Below are 18094 nucleotides of genomic sequence, written 5' to 3'. Positions count from 1 at the left end.
GGTCTGCAAGAGAAACTTGGGTTTCTTTCCATTAACGCATGAGGGGGTGGAGAGCTAAGAAAAGACATGTCCAGGAAGCAGGGTCAGAATAAGTCTGAGCATAGCGGGAGGAAGGAAGGAGGGTGTAGAATCAGGCTGCACAACATTAACTCCGAGCTCTAGATTCCAAACCAGGACCTAGATTTGGAAATCACAACACTCTAAGTGAGACATGTCATTTCCTCCAAATGAAACCAGAAAGGATAATAAGGTGAAGACACCTAGACACTTAATCCTACCCTTATGAAATACTACATATTATTTCTGCGCTATTCTTGTTACCACACATCAGAAGGGAACATAAGTAATATCAAGAAGCCTTCAAAAAAGAAAAAGAAAAAAAAGAAGTGGTCAAGGGGGCGGGGGGAACCCCACTCATAAGAAGTTTAATAGTAGTTTTAGACCAAATGAAAGACAATTCTAATTTATATTAAACTAATAAACTTAATGAATATCACACCAAGAGAGTTTACAGTCCAAAGCTATAGATCCAAGAATAGTTTAAAACAAGTTGTGGCTAACACAGGCAAAATAAGGCTCTGAAGGAAAGCCCAGGAACTGGGTGCTCTCCCTACTGAGGATGAAACCGTACCTTCTCAAAAAGCACTCGGCACGGCCCAGCCAGAGAGAGACCACCAGATTAATCAGACGAACAAACCACAACTCTTTTTTTTTTTTCTTTAAGATTTTATTTATTTATTTGACAGAGAGAGATCACAAGTAGGCAGAGAGGCAGGCAGAGAGGGAGAGTAGGAAGCAGGCTCCCTGCTGAGCAGAGAGCCCGATGCGGGGCTCGATCCCAGGACCCTGAGATCATGACCTGAGCTGAAGCGGCTTAACCCACTGAGCCACTCAGGCGCCCCCAAACCACAACTCTTATATTTAAATCAAATGTCCCAAACAACATTTTAGGGCTGAGAAATCACTCTGTTATGCAGACACCTGTTTTTGTCCAGTACCTGTTACTACAGGACCCCTGGACCTCCGAGCCCACAGGCTATCTTCTGGGTATAGTTTTAGCACGCATGAGCCGATTTCCCATAAAAGCAAGCAAAACATTCCCCAGAATCCTTTACCTGTTTGCGTGTTTTCACAGAGCCTTATCTTCCCAAGACCAAGGTCAGAAGGAACATTTACTCAACTAAAAGTAGCCTGAAGGCACTTCTTGTTTATCTCCTGCTCCCAAAGCAGCACAGAGAAGGCCTTGCTCAAGGCCCCACTCAAGACCACTGTTGGGCCGCAGAGATGGGCGCCAGGGCACTTACAGTGGGGGACACCCACCATTCTGCTTCCTAGCTACCCCATGCTGTCACGTGCTGACGCAGGAACAGCGATCTCATTTTTGAACCAGAGCCCTTGGAAACTTGAACATGACATGGCTCAGCTCATCGGGGCCACACTTAACTGCCATTTAACTTAGGTAAAACCTATACTGCAGATCAAGCACTGGACTGAGACAAAAGCACCAACTTCTTGCATCTGTTTTAAGCAGGGCACTGCACACTTACCTTTGGCACTCAGTTGTAAGAGATGACTGGCAAATGCAGAATGCCTTGAAAAGTGAAATTGCCAGCTGGTGACACACTTGAAGTTACAAAGCTGCCGGGATTCTCCAAATTCTTGAAAAAAAACCCCAAATCTCAGCAGAGAATTATGATCTGGGCAATCACTCGTATAAAAGGAACATAGGGAATCTGAAAGGAAACAAGAAAAAAAAACATTAGGAATGCCTGCTTGCAAGAAACTGCATGATTATTTATTTGCCTGAAACCAGTATTTTTTTTTAACTTTTTTTTTAGATTTTATTTATTTGACAGACAGAGATCATAAGTAGGTAGAGACAGGCAGAAAGAGAGGGGGAAGCAGGCTCCCCGCTGAGCAGGGAGCACCACTCGGAACTTGATCCTAGGACCCTGAGATCATGACCTGAGCCGTAAGGCAGAGGCTTTAACCCACTGAGCCACCCAGGTGCCTCATGAAACCAGTATTTTTCATACACCCCAGAAACAGGATGCTTTGCACCTACTGACCTCTACCCAAACAAAAGTATGCTCCTCCTCTCCCTTCGGCTCCCTGCTATCAGCTCTGAGGCTCTGTGGAGGGAAGAGATGGGGAAGGCCGGGACAGGTGGCTGCCAACAAGGTACCTATGTTCCCAAGATTCTTCCAGCCCTCCTCCCCGAGACAGCTCCTCCCCACACCCTTTAACCTGCCAAAAACAAAAGAAAGGTGTGCCAAGTGGAAAGGAAGCAAGTCTGAGAGCTTAATTAAGGCAGAAGGGTTGCAGAGAGCATGGATATTTAAATTTAGAGACTCGTTCCTCTTTTGGAGGTTTCCTGCCCCGGCCATTTACTGAGAGGTGGGAGGCCCCCCTACTGGACCCATAGCCTTGTGCTAAAAACATCCGTGTAGGAAATCTGAGAATAGTATCCTGAAACTACAAGGAAGCTGAGACAAGAGAAGCCTGACAGAGGTGACTGGTAGCCTCTCCCTCCTGCTCCTGGACAGTCCACTGCTGCCTTATGTTCTCTGAACTTGGGTGGCTATTTTCAGTCCTTGCTGGCATTGTTGAGAGGTCCCTGAAGCTCTGCGGACCTCCAAGAGAGTTCAGTGACATTTTTAATTACATTTCAAACCTAGAGGGGCTCTGTCCTGACAGTTCACTCAGAGAAGATCTATTAATTCATCCCTGGCATGATTGTGACCCAAAACGTTAAATACCCCATAGAAAAATCAAATTCTATTTTAGTCAAATAGAAAAAGATAAGTCAAGTAGGACTTTCATAAAAATGTTATACAGCAAGTTCATAAATTTTGATTAAAAAATTAATTCCTCTTTGTGCACTCTAGCATTATTTTAAAGGCTGCATGATTTTTTTCAAGATTTATTTACTTGAGAGAGAGAGAGAGAAAGAGAGCAGGGGAAGGAGGAGGGGCAGAGGGAGAGAAAGTCTCAAGCAGACTCCACACTGAGTGTGGAACCCAATGTAGGGCTTGATCTCTCAACCCTGAGATGGAGATTCACGCAGAATCAGGAGTAGGACACTTAACCAACAGAACCACCCGGGAGCCCCCGAGGCTGCAGGACTTGGAAAAAACAAACAAACAAGCACACAATTTGACAGGGAAAAGGTGATGCTGGAACACGAGAGGAATACTAGATTGGGGCAAGACAGTAAATGTGGACCTGGACAATTACACCCTTCCCGCTGCTGAATGTTGACGATAAAATGACAGGGCTTCCAGAAATAGATTTGGAATCTGGACTCAGGTCCTGGCCAAGCGTTGTATTTCCTTTTACTGCGCTTACCGAAGAAAGCCGCCGATTAAACAGTCATGCACACAAATGCCACCTCCGTATTAGTATTTTCAGAGGTATAAGCTGGATTTTTAAAATTTTAACTGAAAAGCGAATTTAGCTGGGTTGGATCCCCTAGGCCATGGTGAGGGGGCGGCTAGAAGAGCTGTCTGGGCATACAGCCCTCGCTCTGGACGCACCGCGCTCTCAACAGTGAGATTTTTAAACTCTCATAATAACCCTCCACAATAGTTATCAACACCTACTTTTTCACAAATTAACTTTCTCCGGGAAGTGAAGGGTTTTCCTTAACAGTCTTCAGGGAGGAATGCAGGCCTCCGAAATTCTAGACCCACCACAGCAATGGCCAGCCCTGTGCCCCAGCTGACGTCTTCACCAGTCCACAGCTGAGGAACTACAGGCGGGATCTAGAAGCCCAGTCCTCTGATACTCAGTGTCATGGGTAAGGTGGAAAAGCCTGGTGGAACAGAGCAGAATTTGAACACATGGAGGAGCTCCGATCAAAGCGGCACCATTTCAAGTTCCTTCCAAGGTGCCCGTGGCTATCTGGGATTCAAGCTGCAGCATTTCCTTGGAGAAAAGCATTTCATTGACAAGCCATCAATGAAATGGACGTACACCTCAAATGGAAATAAACCGAGGGGTCAAACCTCTGTCATCCTGGGTTTCAGGGTAGCCTGCCCATGGCCCATGTCTAATGGGTCGGGTTATTAGCATGTTCAAACCTCTGTTAAGGAAAAACACTTCAAATCAGATCTTAAGTACAAAGATCCAACCCCATCAGGAAAGCAGACACTCTTGTGCAAAAACCACCTCCGACTCCAAACACTACCAGGCACAGGGTCAGCTGGGGCGTAGAAGGCTCTCACCTGAGAACCCACTCAAGGCCCGTCTACACTGCACACTTCAGGCAGATGGGACTGTATGCAATGGGTCTATGTTTTCCTTTGAAAATATTTCTCCCCTAGCTCCCTGTACATCTCACTTTAGAAACACAAGAGGAAGAGGCATGATCAGAAAGGAATTAACCCTAATACCAAATATATCTCCCTCTCTGCATTATTTTGGACCCCTAATAACAAAAAATTTCATCTCTGTGAAATCCACGAGATTATCCGAATTCTCTGTAACACTGACGTTTTCTTTCTTTCCCAACTGTGTTTTGAAAAACCCAAGCCACAACGTGGGGCTTTTCCCTGGTCTTTAGTGTGTATGGGGCAGGGGGGAGCAGGGGGGACAGGCAGCACTTGCTTCCACTGTGAGGGCTTGCGTGTCTCAGGGCCTCGATGTGCGTGCCTCGGAGCACTGCCGGTCCTGGGGCCACAGCCTGACCCCGAGATGCCCCTGTTGACTAGCCTAGCCTCACTTAAACTTCCAGTGCCTGGGGCAGCAGGAGACTCGTCTTGGTCCCAGGCAGTTTCCTTCACACCTGTAAGGAGGTCCAGCGTGATGTCTGTCATGAACGCACTTCACGCCGGAGAGTCACTAAGGGTTAGTAGGAGGGCATGTGCGTGCCCCCTTCTGCTGATGGCCGTGTGCTGGACTCGACGGCTTGGTGGCCAACGTTCCTGGCTCTTCCAGAGCCTCAGCCTGAGCGCCCAGGGGATAGATACCACTTTACCTCCTTGAGTCACAGAAATGGAGCCACATCACGGGCAGGGAGGAGCAGGGTTTGTCCTGGTCCCAGTGAGACCTGGCACTGGTATTCTGCCCTCCTGAGGACCCTGCGAGACAAACCCTATCACTGAGCTCAGGAGCTAAAGCAGCAGATATGGCCCAACCGGAACCTGAACCTCCCCTGGTGTGATTTCAAAGCCCAGCCTCGCTCTTTCTTCTCAAAAAAGATCACCATTGACATGTCAAGCCTGGACACTCAGGCGAGGTCTGCCGGTGGCCTCCGTCGGGAGTTGTCTGCTACCCTGGGAGGCCGGCTTCAGCCTCTCCAGTACAACGGCAAAGGGGCCAGCCCGCGAAGGGACACACCGCTTTGTTTTCAAAGGAAGGGTCCCTCTTAGATGTTAACGCAGCAAACCCAGAATTGCTGAAAACCACGATCTGACTGGGTCGAGTACAACACAAAACCTACACACTCGCAGGACGTCTCAGGTGGGCATCACAATTCAATCTTACATATGCCACACACACCCAGAGAACCCCCAGACCCCTAATCTATAGACTGCACAGAAGGCAATTATCTTTCTTCTTTCCTGTGGGTGGGAATCACGTGACTATCCTAGGCCTCTGGGCTCATGAATGCCACAGCCTCCTCTCATCCTTACTGTCCCTCCTCACTCTCCCCAAGTGAGACCCCTCTTCAGAGCACATGGGCCCCACGGTGGTCTAAGGGACATTCAGCTCAGAACAAATATGGAAGGTCACTGCCTTGGGACAGGCTGCCTTGCTGACTTCTGGCAGTACAAACTATATTTCATTCCTACGAAACTACCTGGTGGATAACTTTATTCCGGGGCAAAAGTGCTCATTTCAGACACGAACAAAGCTACACAAAAGTCTCCTTGAATGGCTTGGGCTAAAACTCAAGCCCGGTTTCCTCCCCCATGCCTGGTGGTTCCCGGTCAGGGCCCAGAGGGTACCGAAGGCCATAAGCTAGTTACCAAAATTTCAAACAGTCCCACGAAATTAGGATTTTTTACTCAACATAAAGCAGTCCTAAGCAGGATTAAGCAGTTTTCTGCACTAGGCTAGATTTGTATCGGCTCTAAATGATAAAGCTGGTTCTCAGTTGATTCTATCTGTTGATTAGAAGTTGGTTAATGAAAGTGCTTAAAAAAAAAAAAAGTATTAATTTCTAACTCTCTGAACAGCCTCCAAGAGGTATCACATGTCTGGGGAGGAGCATAAATGGTCAGATTTTCAACTCTGAGGTTTCTATGTTCTAAAATAACAGAGATTTCTGCCTCCTGGGACTGAAAAAAAGAGCAGAACTGCAGGCAGTGGGGTCAACCACATATAAAGAGGCCAGAGAAAGTGGCAAGTGACCACAGGACAGGAGAATGGGGGTTTCAGGCCCAGCTCAGCAAGCCCAAAGCCCTGTATGACTCTGCCTGTTTCCTCCACCATGCCCAGGGTGCCTCAGCCCTGATTCTGTAGCTTTGACAGGCAAATGGGTCTAAGAATGATCAAAAATTGATCATGCGGTACCCCCGCCCCCAAAAATCAAAGCTTATCTAAAATACCACTACCAAAAAAGTCATAATGTAAATCTTAATATGAATTTAAATGTTACAGTCCACTGACGAAAAATTCTAACAGATAGGAATCTGACGAGCAACGCCATTTCCAATGGTTTATAAAGACTTTTTGTTTATACATTTGATGGCAGCCTCTTCAATACAACAATATTCCATCCTGCAAAAGGTCTGATAAGGTGTCACTCTTAAGAGCCTCCCTGCTAGTCCAAATAAGTTTTCAGAATCGGCATAAAAAGCCTTACTACACCTCTCAGTGTGGTAACTAGATGATCTAAAGACATAAACAGGCATACCTTGGACATACTGTGGCTACAGGTCCAGACCACTGCAACAAAGTCACTATTGCAAAAAACAAGTCATGAGTTTTTTTTTTAGCTTTCCGGTACATTTAAAGTTACGTTTATATTAGAATGCAGCCAATTATGTGTGCATTAACATTAGGTCTAAAAAAACCAAAACAGCGCACTTGTCTTAATCAGAAAATACTTTTTTGCTAAAAAATGCTACCAGCTGTCATCTGAGCTCCTGGGGAGTCATCACTAATCACAGATCACCATAACAAATTAATAATAATGCAAAGGTTGGAAATACTGCAACCCTTACCCAAACGTGACATAAAGAAATGAAGCAAGCAAATACCCTTGGAAAAATGGCACCAACAGGCTTGCACAGCCCAGGGAGGCCACAAACCTTCAATCTGTGAAAGACGTGGCATAAGCAGAGATCTACAGCATCGGTACAGCTGTAACATTTTTAGAAGACTCGCAAGTGTTCTTTATGACACAGGGTTTAGTTGCTGCAGGTAGTTACAAAACCAATAAAAAGCACACTCACAAAAATAAACTTTAAGCACTAAAATGCACTACTGAATAAAACTTGTGCGAACCCCCTCTTCGTTTTAAAAAGACAGCAGGACAGGAAGGCAGGCAGGCAGGCATACAGGCTCTGAAATCTCATCTGAGATAATTCAGGGGCACCAGGTGGTCCAAAAGATTTAACTTTAATGTGTGTAAGAATTATTTTGATTATTTTGCTGAAGTTCATGTCCCTTACCTTTTGGGGGACAAAGGACTGGAAGCATGGGGGAAATGCCGATAAAGGCCAAAGCCAACAAATGGGTTGGGGGGAGCAGATCCTCCTTTGCTCCCGCCCCTTCTCTCTCTCCCTCTCACAACTGTACACACTCACACACACTTCCTCACATTTTTAAAAAAAATAGAATCTTCAAAAGCAGGCAAGGCCAAGCACAGGCTGTTGGTAGGGTGGAAACTGGGGTGAGGAGTTATGACTTTACTTTTTTACTTTATTCTTTTCCGTAACATTTTTACAACTCTGTGTTACTCTGGTGATTAGGATGTTAAGTTATTAGATAAAACCCCATCATCTTCCCCATTTCTTTTCACTGCCAGTCTTCTGGAGAGAAGACCCACCTGGCTGCCCTGGGGCACCTGGGGCACGTGCTCTCTCCCTGCCTTCTCATCCACCCCCAACCCAGCCCCGTACAAGCCCTTACCATCAGGGCCTCCTCTCCATTCCTGGTCTGCCATTTCAGATCTCCTCTGCTAAAATGGCTGCTCACCATCTTGGGCTGCAAAGCTCTCTCCCCCGCCTTCAGCTCATCTTTGGGCACTCCCTGCCAACTCTCTCGGGTCCCTCCCCGGTCTTGCCCCCAGTGCGCAGGGGAGGAGTGAAATCCTACCCTCTTGCAAGAGGCTGTTCAAGGCCCCTCCTCTGGGAAGAATTCCCAGATGTCTCCAGAGGCAGTTAAACACTCTCCCTCTGGGTTTAAATTTTGTCCCCCAATATTCATATGCTGAAGTCCTAACCCCCAGTACCTCAGAACGTAACAGTATTTGGAAACGGGATCTTTAATGAGGTCACTAGGTTAAATGGAGACTGAGGCTCATCCAATATAACTGGTGTCCTTCTGAGAATAGGAAGAGCCACTAGGGATGTGCAAGCACAGAGGGATGGCTGTGCAAGGAGGCAGCAAGATGGCGGCCATCCACAAGACAAGAAAAGAACCTCAGGAGAAACCAAACCTGCCAACGCCTTGATCTTGGACTTCTAGCCTCCAGAATTATGAGAAAATAAAGTTTTGTTATTTAAGCCACCCAGTCCTTGGTATTTTTGTCATGGAAGCCTTGGCAAACCAATATATCATCTCCTTCACCAGACTGTTACCCCACAAATTCTCACTACATACAACACATACAACAAGAACCTGAAAAATAAGCCCTAAATGAATGCAGGAATGAATGAATAGAAGGAACCAGTCAGTACTAAATCCACCAGAAAAATCACAGAGCATCTCCCTGCCTCCTTCCTCCTGAGCACAAAAGGAACGGATTCTCTAGTTTTCCTACTTTCTTTAAAACCCAGTTTAAATACTGCCACCTCTGGGAACACACTTCCAAGTCTTGCCTTCCCTCCTATTGTGGCATTCACCATACTGTACCACAGCCCCTGTTCTTTGCATCTTAATGTAGGTATTTAACCATCTATAAAAATAACCAGGATATATGTCCCCACCTACCTTAACACTTAAACCTCAACATTTATGGATCTAAGCCAATCCACGAGGCCCTAACCCCAACTAGGGGACTTGAAAGCAAATCCCACAGAAAAATTACTTTATTTGTACAGACTTCAGTATATACCACCAACAGATAAGTACAACTCCATTATAACACCGAAAATAATCATGTATTCCTTAATATAAACCTCATAGTGTTCCCACTCCCCAAATTTTCTCGTAAATGTCTTCTTATAGCCGATTTATTTGAATCAGGATCCAAATAATGTCTATAAATTACAATGTCTTGCATGTCTTTTAAGTCACTTTAAATCTATTTTATTGGAAGGATGATTTGTTGAAGAAACGGAGTCATTTGTTCTGCAGAATCCCCAGCATTCTGGATGCTGTAAATTTCATCTCCCTGACGCTGTTTTACATCGTCCTCCACCCTGGCACTTCCAGAGAATGGGCAGTGAGCAAGGGGTTCATCTGATAGAAGACTTTCTCAGGCGCAGGGTCCCAGCGCTGACCCCATACTTGGTACCCAGAGAGCAACCCAGTTAATCAATGAGTCAGCAAATGACAAAACAGACCGGAGGTGGTGATGTTATCGGTGCACTTCTCTGCTTCCGTCCTTTCCGCTGGGCCCATGCTCAAGCGTGATCCTCCTTGGGATCAAGGGCATGCTGTCACTTCTGGGCCCTTCAGAGAGAAAAGGTCCCGCTCTCCTTCTTCAACTGGGAATAGGTATATAATACCTAAGACTCAAAGTTAAAATAGTCCAAGCACTGAATGATGTTCTTCTGGTTTTTAAGAAAATGTTTAAAAAAAAAAAAAACCACTGGTGGGGCAGATGAGCATAAGGTGGCATGGTTTCACTGATGGGACATTCTTACATAACCCCAGAAAGGCAGCATTCACACCCCCAAACTACCCCACTGAGAATGCTTTCCCCTCTATTCCTCTAAAACAAGAGTCCTTTTTTCTTCCTACAAGGAACATTTTAATTGTTTTATATAAATCTAAGCCCAGAATTAACCAAATCAGAAACCTCAAATCCTTTCTTTCCCCTACCCTTCAAGTTCAACACCTTGGTGTTGTTTTAGCGCCACACATTAATTTTAGAGAGAACACTAGATCTGCCGAGTCTGCAGCAGACACGCACGGGCATCACAGAATGGAAACATCCGGAGAGAGCTGCTCACGTCAGGGCCTGGGTTCTAATTAACTCAGGACTAAATCACTGTAACCTCAAGTGAGTGAACCACACATACTGATGCAGATTTTAGTACTCTAGGGATCTGGGGCTTACTCAGACCCCATCTTTGTTCTGGATCACTTCAGTGGCTTTCTAAGACACCAAAACAGGACTCTCAATGTGAGGGTCGGGGACATGAGTTTTACAGCTATTAGATGAAGGTAATAAGTTAAAAAAAGACTGGGAACAGTCCATGACCTTTGGCACCAGAGAAGACCATGGAAGCATACAGAACCATTAAGTTCTAGAGAAAGATTTTGTGGGAAGGTGGTTGGTTTGAATTCTGTGTATCACTGGTAACCGAGAAGCCTCCCACAGAATAAATTTGCTTCTAAGAGACTGCTGGGGGCGGGGGGGAAATCTCACTGCACATTATCCTATGTTACTTATGATGGGTACTGAATAAACTTGATTTGTTTTCCCCACTTTTAAGTAGGGGTGATGCTCATATAGATACTATAGTATCCCCTAAATTACTCTCTAAAATTCCATAAAATATGTAATGAAAAGAAGTTGAGTAAGTTAAATGTTGCCATCCAAAAAAGGGGTTAATGGGCACCTGGGGGGCTCAGTGGGTTAAAGCCTCTGCCTTGGGCTCAGGTCATGGTCCCAGGGTCCTGGGACCAAGCCCCTCATTGAGCCCCAGATTGAGCTCTGCTCAGCAGGGAGCCTGCTTCCTCCTCTCTCTCTGCCTGCCTCTCTTGCCTACTTGTGATCTCTGTCTGTCAAATAAATAAATAGAATCGTTTTTTTAAGGGGGGGGGCGTTAAAAGTTATCAAGTTTAACTAAGAGAGAACAAATTTATGATTATTCCAAATGAACAGGAATTTTAATAATACTGTGTTCCGAAAGTACCCTTAAGCTACTTTTAAAAATTCCTAAAATGGTCAAAGTGTGTTTCAGCCACATTTTCCCCAAATGCCAGATGCTTTCACAATTCTGTGACTTTATGTCTACTCTTTATTCCAGGTTCCCAAAGCCACTATCTGGCTAAATCCAACTCATTGTTCAGAAATGAACTCAAACAGTTCCCTGTCTGGGGACATTCTATAGGAATGGAAGATGTTCCTGTGGAAATTATTCTCGTATAATCATAAACTCCCCTACTAAAAGGCTATCTAGACAGGAAGAGCCTCCAGGAAAGGACCTCCACATGCTGAGGTCCATATGGCTTGGCCACATGGCAGGTGCTCAATAAAATGGTAATAACAGACATTTATCATCCAATAAACTTTCACTTCTTTAATTATATTTGTAAGATCTGTTGCAATTGTCCAATACCCTACAGCATTCAGTGCCATCTGGTCCAGAATCCTTTCCTCCCAAATTTCAATCCAAGAGACCCTGCATCCCTTATACAACTGTCCTAAAGCCAGCCCGCGAGTGTCAACAAGGAGACTCAAGTATAGATAATAACGTAACTATGCCAAAACCAAATGAAAGTTCTACTTATGAACCGTATTTCTGAATTCTACTGTTATCAATTCATTTTTCTTGAGTTTTTTATTTGTTAAATAAATTAGCAATGAACCAATGAGAGGGAATGAATCAAAGAATACTTTGAAATTCTAGAGTTCAAAAAAAAATTTATATGTATATATATATATATATATATATATATATATATATATATGACTTCCTATGGCAGCTGCCCAATTAATGCCATCCATAAAGCCATTCAACTACTGTGAGTGCGCTGAAATCCAATTAAGTCATTTCTGTCTGAATCTCCCCAAAGAGCCTCCTGGTGAGCTCGAAGTGGAAATAATCACAAATGCCAGATTAGCTGTGTAAGCATTTCCAAAGCTGAAACCAGACAAGAGCATGAAAATCTACATGCCCAGCCTTTTAACTGGACACAAAGGAAAAAAACATTTCAATGACCACCTGGCAGAAAGTCAAACCCATTTCCTTGTTCTGCCAGGTTTTCTCAGATAATCCTCACCAAGTGTAAACGGTAAAAAAAAAAAAGCAGCTTTGATCCCTTCATTTATACACATTATGAAATGATAAACTTCCACCCCACAGTGCAGTCTTATATAAGCACAGAAGAAACGAATCAGGAAGAGATTTCAAACTTTCTCTGAATTCACCATTTTACTCAACCAACCCTTTATGTAGTTTGTCTTGAAATCAGTAAACTCTAAAATTCACAATTGCCTCTCGGCATGGAATTCGTCCCATAAAAACATGCAAGCATAGCCAAAACCTTTGAGAGGCTGCAGGAAAAAACAGACCCAGCTCACGAGTTCAATTTCTCTTTCACCTTACAACCTGTCAGATTTCCAACTCGGCAAAATAGAGAGTATCTTCAGCTATGCACAACAGCCAAACTCTTGAGTGTTCTAACCATGCATTCAAGAAATGGAAAGGACTCCGGCTTGCCTCTTCATTCCAAACAGACTCTCCCACCCCCTACCCTGCCCCAGACCTACTGATTTAGGGTATCTGCAGTCTATAAAAAGCTCCTAGGTGCTTGAAATACCAGCCCCAGTTAAGAACCAGTACAACAGAGAAAAGACTAGAAGGTGAAAAGGGCCGATTCAAGAAGCCCTATTCTCTCAACCCTAAATATTCAAATACAAGGGTTGTCTGAAAGAAGATGAATCCAGGTAATGAAACTGACCATGCCACTGCATATAATGTAGAGGACGCGAGGACATTGTTTTCAACTGGATGCAAATCCCTGTTCTGTGTCTTACTTACAGGATATTGGGGTTGCTACTTCGCCCCAAAGTCTAGGTTTCCTTGAAGGCAGTTTCAGTCACCTCACCAGTGGAACAAAAGTCATACTTATTCAGTGAAAATGTGTTGCACATCTGCTGTGTTCAAACACTGTACAGATATAAGGCACAACACAGCTGTCGTCCTTCCTAAGGAACTCGGGCTGGTCAGGGACCAAAGTCAAATAGAAGATGACACAGCAGGGCTTCTTTATTTCATTTGCTACAAGAAAACTCACCTATTAGAAAAAAAAAAAAAATGAGCTGAACTGTGCAAGATAACTTCTAAAACAGATGTGTGCTCTCCAAAATACCTAATATCTGCTTTAAAAAATAAAAAAGTCTAAGGAGACAAACTGAGTGTGTGTTGTGTGTGTGTGTGTGTGTGTGTATATATATAGTGTGTGTGTGTAAACATAACAGCTTTAGTTAAAAAATAATTTATGATGCAACACAAAGTGCTAATCTTGCTTTCCTGAGACCAATCTTCCAATAGTTGGAGAAACGGTGATGTCGGGATCTCTTCTCCAAGCAAAACCTTCCTTGCTGGAACACTGCCAAAACTCCCTGAAACGTATCATCCCAACGCTGTTCCAGCTTCTAGACAGACTTCAAGTTAATTCATCCAACAAGTATGTTCTGAACCAGTACCGTGCCGGGCGCTGAACACACAGCATACATGACAGACATGCTTCGCCCCCACAAGGCAGACACAAGAGACAACTTTTTGTTGTCTCTTGGAACTCTTCCAACTCTTTGGAAGAGCCAAAACGGGGACCCAGGATGCTACGGGTCGTTATCAATCACCCCTGTAAGTGGTGCAGGTACTCAGATGAGGACGGCACCACAGGAAACGAACTTCTGGAGCTAGCTCACAGTGAGGATGCCTGACCCCGCCCTGCTCCTCAGGCAGCATCACACCTGTACCGTGGGGGCTGGCCTCTCACTACACCTGGGGAAGGTGTTTTCGGAGTGGCACGTGATCCTCACACGTCCCCCTGTGGCACCTCACCACGCCAGTGTCAGAACCCTGTCCCAGCTCCATGAGAGTTCTGGACTCTGCTACAGTTATGGACGACCCCGGTCTCTCCATCTATTTACAACGGACACACAGGTTAACATCCACGCTGAGGCACAGGTTACAGCGAAGAACAGTACGTGGCTGAGACCTGGACTCGGGGAAGATCAAGCGAGCAGTCCCTGTCCTGTGGCTGTGGCCGTGCGTCCTAATCCACATAATAGTTCAAGACGCAGAGATGGGCCTGTGGCCCAATTTGGTGAAGGAGCTTTGGCTTTGAGATGAAATGCCAGCCCCGCCCCTGCTTGGCTCTGTCTTCTGGCCAGATGGTTTACTCTGTCCAAAGCTTAAGTTTTCGCCTATAAAACAGAGGATGAAGAGAAAAGGATTGCCTTACAAATGTGCTGTATACAGCAAGAAGCACAAGAAGCACCCAGCAAATTCCAGGTACAGGGTGGGACACTCAGAGAAAACACTGCTTTGCTCCCCCTGTGACACACTGAAACACCACTCCTCTCCTGGCAGCCAGCCCCCACACCCCCAACCTTTGAATGGGGCCAGCCAGAGAACACCAAGAATGATGCCCCCCTCCCCTAGCTGTTATCAGAAGAGATAAGCTTAGCCACCTGGGAGATCAGAGGACAATGAGTGGAGGTGAGAAATGTCCTTTCTCCTCTAGCCCTGGCACTCCCTATCATTCCTTTGTGCCGTGAGCCACTCCCCTTACTCCCCAGAGCTCTGACTCACTCACCTACTCTGTCCCTCGGATTTTCTCCTTTTCTGTCTGTCGATACTATACACCCTTTTTTGTGTGTGGAAAGTGACTATGACCGTGAAAAAACACTGGCTGTTCCCCAACCTCATACGGACCGCACAAGATAATCTGGGGGTAAGCTCAGGAAGTCAAGGGCACTTGGTCAGTGGACAGGATTGGGGGAGCAGAGCACAGGGAGGGCAGATGACCACAGACAAATTGCCAAGAAGCAACAGCCCAGAAGGCTCCTAAAGAGTGACCGTGGTCAAGAGGGGAGGGCCCAAGGTGAGCAGGTGCATCTGCGCTAGAGATCTAAGTGGGTCCAACTTCATCCAGACTCCCTGCTGACATCCAGTCAAAAGGCATCAAGGAGGGGAGGTGCCGACAGGCTTTCATCTCCATTCTGTAATCTGTTTAAAGACCACTTTCCTGATTCTGCTCTTCTCACCATTTAGAAAATCAGAACATTCGCCATCTCCATCCTTCTGGTACGTCTTCCCTTCAAGGCCACAGAGAGTATCAATAGGGGTTCCACAGACTTCATCTGAACCTCAGTGTGTGAGTGCAAAGCAGTCAGGGGCTCTTCTCCTTCCTTTTCTCCTTTTCAGCTTTCATTCCTTCTCAAGACCTGTTCTGTCCACTCCATTTTGAGGATTATTCTTTTGGACAAAGAACAGCAACAAAAATGTACATGGATGGGCGCCTGGGTGGCTCAGTGGGTTAAGCCGCTGCCTTCGGTTCAGTCATGATCCCAGGGTCCTGGGATTGAGTCTCGCATAGGGCTCTCTGCTCAGCGGGGAGCCTGCTTCCCCCCCACTCTCTCTGTCTGCCTCTCTGTCTGCTTGTGATCTCTCTCTCCGTCAAATAAATAAATAAAATCTTTTACAAAAATGTACATGGATGTTGATCCATCCTGCTCCTGCTGCTGGTCACACAGGACAACACACAACACGCCTGTGCTGAGTCCCTCTCTCAGACAAACCGTGAGAGAAAGAACACCTTCTCGGTTTAGACCTTCGAACGTGAAGCTTGCCTCACCTCATCTGTGGTTCAGCAGGCCACGCGCCACTCGAACACGTATATCCCCCCCTCTCTTATTTACTCCCAAATTATATCCTACCTTCCTTCAGCTTGCAAATCCAGGAATTGTGGGGCTCAGAGTTTCATGCACTAACAAGGGAAGGAAACAGACCAGTGAAGCCGCAAGCCTTTCCTCAGCATTTCCTGGGCGCCACAAACCAGGCTGAGCACTTTCCCTCCATTATCATCACATTGAGTCCTGACACCAGGAGGTTTCACAGTCCCCATTCACAGAGGAGGAGTCAGGGGATAGGCACAGGTGCAGTGAGAATTTGGAAGCTATTCACTCGGGAGCCCTTGGCCTTGAGCTTATGCCCACTGCCGCTCATGCTGGAGACCAAGGACAGCCAGTGCACCTGAATGGAACAATTGCACTGAACTCTTCCAAAGGACCACGTGATAAGGGGGAAACCAGTTATGATCTCCACCAAACACGGATGGAGAGAAAGGCTTAACGATGTCCCAGGAACACTGTGGTTCTTAATGACAGATTTCTCAAGGTCCAGAAGCTACACTTATCAAAGAAAACTCTTCAAGGAACTCTTACACACCCTCCCTTTCTTTAAAAGAAAAGAAAAGAAAAAAAATACATTGTCATTAACTATTTTCGATCACATTTCCTACCATTCATGCTTAACCTGCCTCCCACATCCAAGAACATCCAAGAAGCTGGCGAGACTGCAGAAGGCTGGGCCAGGTAAGGACCACCAAAATGCCTTCCAGCAATGGATATTATTTTACCCACTTCTGGACACAAGAGAGGGAACCATCTGCCTTCTACCCCAGGCCAAAACAACTCTGTGATCTTTGGGCCTCTGCTGTCTCATTTATTTCTATACAAGCACAGTCCTTAGCTTTTTATAGACTTTCACAGAATGCTATTTCATTTTGTTTATTTAAGATAACAGAAAGTTTTCAGAGAACTCATCTGTTCCAGTTTGGCATGGCATATAATGGAACTAGGAAATAGGAACACAGAAACAGACTCAAGTGCTTCTGGGAATTTAGTATATGACAAAGGGTGCTTGTTCCAGTCACTGGGGAAAAGATGAGAATTCTCAATAAATAGTGATGGGAGACTTTGGTAGCCATCTGGAAGGAAGATGGAGCCACAGTTCACATCCTACAACAGGATGAGTTCCAAATGCAGCTAAGGTTTACCGTGAAAAAAAAAATAAAAGTATAGAAGGACATATGGAAGAAATTCTTTAGAGCCTTGAAGGAAAAACTTTTTTTTTAATCTCTGACTAAAAATCCAGAAACCACAAAAGATGTCTGAATTCATCTACATAAAAATAAAAACTTTTTTTTTACAAGGCAAAATATACCCCAGGCAAATCCAAAAGACAAATGAGAAGACAAGGGATATTTGCAATTTGTGACACAGACCAAGGTCTACTCTTCCTGATCTGGGAGAGCTCCTTAAGATTGATAAGACCAGCAAATCAAGAAAAAAGAGGCAAAGGAAACGGGCAGGAAAATGTCTGCCTATCAGATAAATGCTGGACTTGAATTAAAAAAACACATACTAGAGTCACACAAAGATACCACCTCTCTCACCTATCAGTCTGTCAGAGATCCACAAATGTGGTGACAGATAGTCCTGTGTCAGTGTAAACTTCCCATTGTGATCACTGTCCTGTGGTTATTGAAAATGTTACCATTTGGGGCACCTGAGTGCCTCAATCAGTGACTCGGGTCATGATCCCATGATCCTGGGATCAAGTTCTGTGTTGGGCTCCCTGCTCAGCAAGAAACCTGTTTCTCCCTCTCCCTGCCTGCTGCTCCCCCTGCTTGTGCTCGCACTCTCCCTCTCAAATAAATAAAATCTTTAAAAATAAATAAAGAAAATAAAATGCTGCCATTTGAGGAAGCTGGATGCAGGGTTTACAGAAGTTTTTTTGTAACCTTTTTGCAATTTTTGGTAAGCTAAAATGGATTTCAAAATAAAAATAAAAACACTTTCTTTTTTTTTTTAAATTTCAGTGTGACAAAACAGCCTACTGGTGAGGCTATGAGGAAGCAGGTAGGCTCGTGCACTGGTGACGAAAATGCAAAATTGCACAATTCTATGAAAAGCCATTGGGTAAGACGTATGAAAATAGAAACAGCCTAAATGGTCAACAGTAGGAAAAGAGTAAAATATATTACATCTACAGACAAAGTGCTTTTC

At 45.0% G+C, this 18094-nt stretch overlaps 1 protein-coding gene across 3 annotated transcripts in view; it reads right to left on the bottom strand.

Moving 5' to 3' along the window:
• NCK2 (NCK adaptor protein 2) overlaps positions 1 to 18094 on the bottom strand; it is a 148226-nt gene that overhangs the window by 71057 nt on the left and 59075 nt on the right. For all 3 annotated transcript variants that reach the window (XM_082743808.1, XM_082743807.1, XM_082743809.1), the window contains one exon: positions 1548 to 1733. The gene's annotated coding sequence lies outside the window, so the exon portion shown is untranslated. The remainder of the gene's footprint in view (positions 1 to 1547; positions 1734 to 18094) is intronic.

Source organism: Mustela nivalis (genome assembly GCF_964662115.1).
Source record: "Mustela nivalis genome assembly, chromosome: 8".
Taxonomy (NCBI): domain Eukaryota; kingdom Metazoa; phylum Chordata; class Mammalia; order Carnivora; family Mustelidae; genus Mustela; species Mustela nivalis.
Note: the sequence above shows the minus strand (reverse complement) of the source record. Positions and strands in the feature narration are given on the sequence as shown.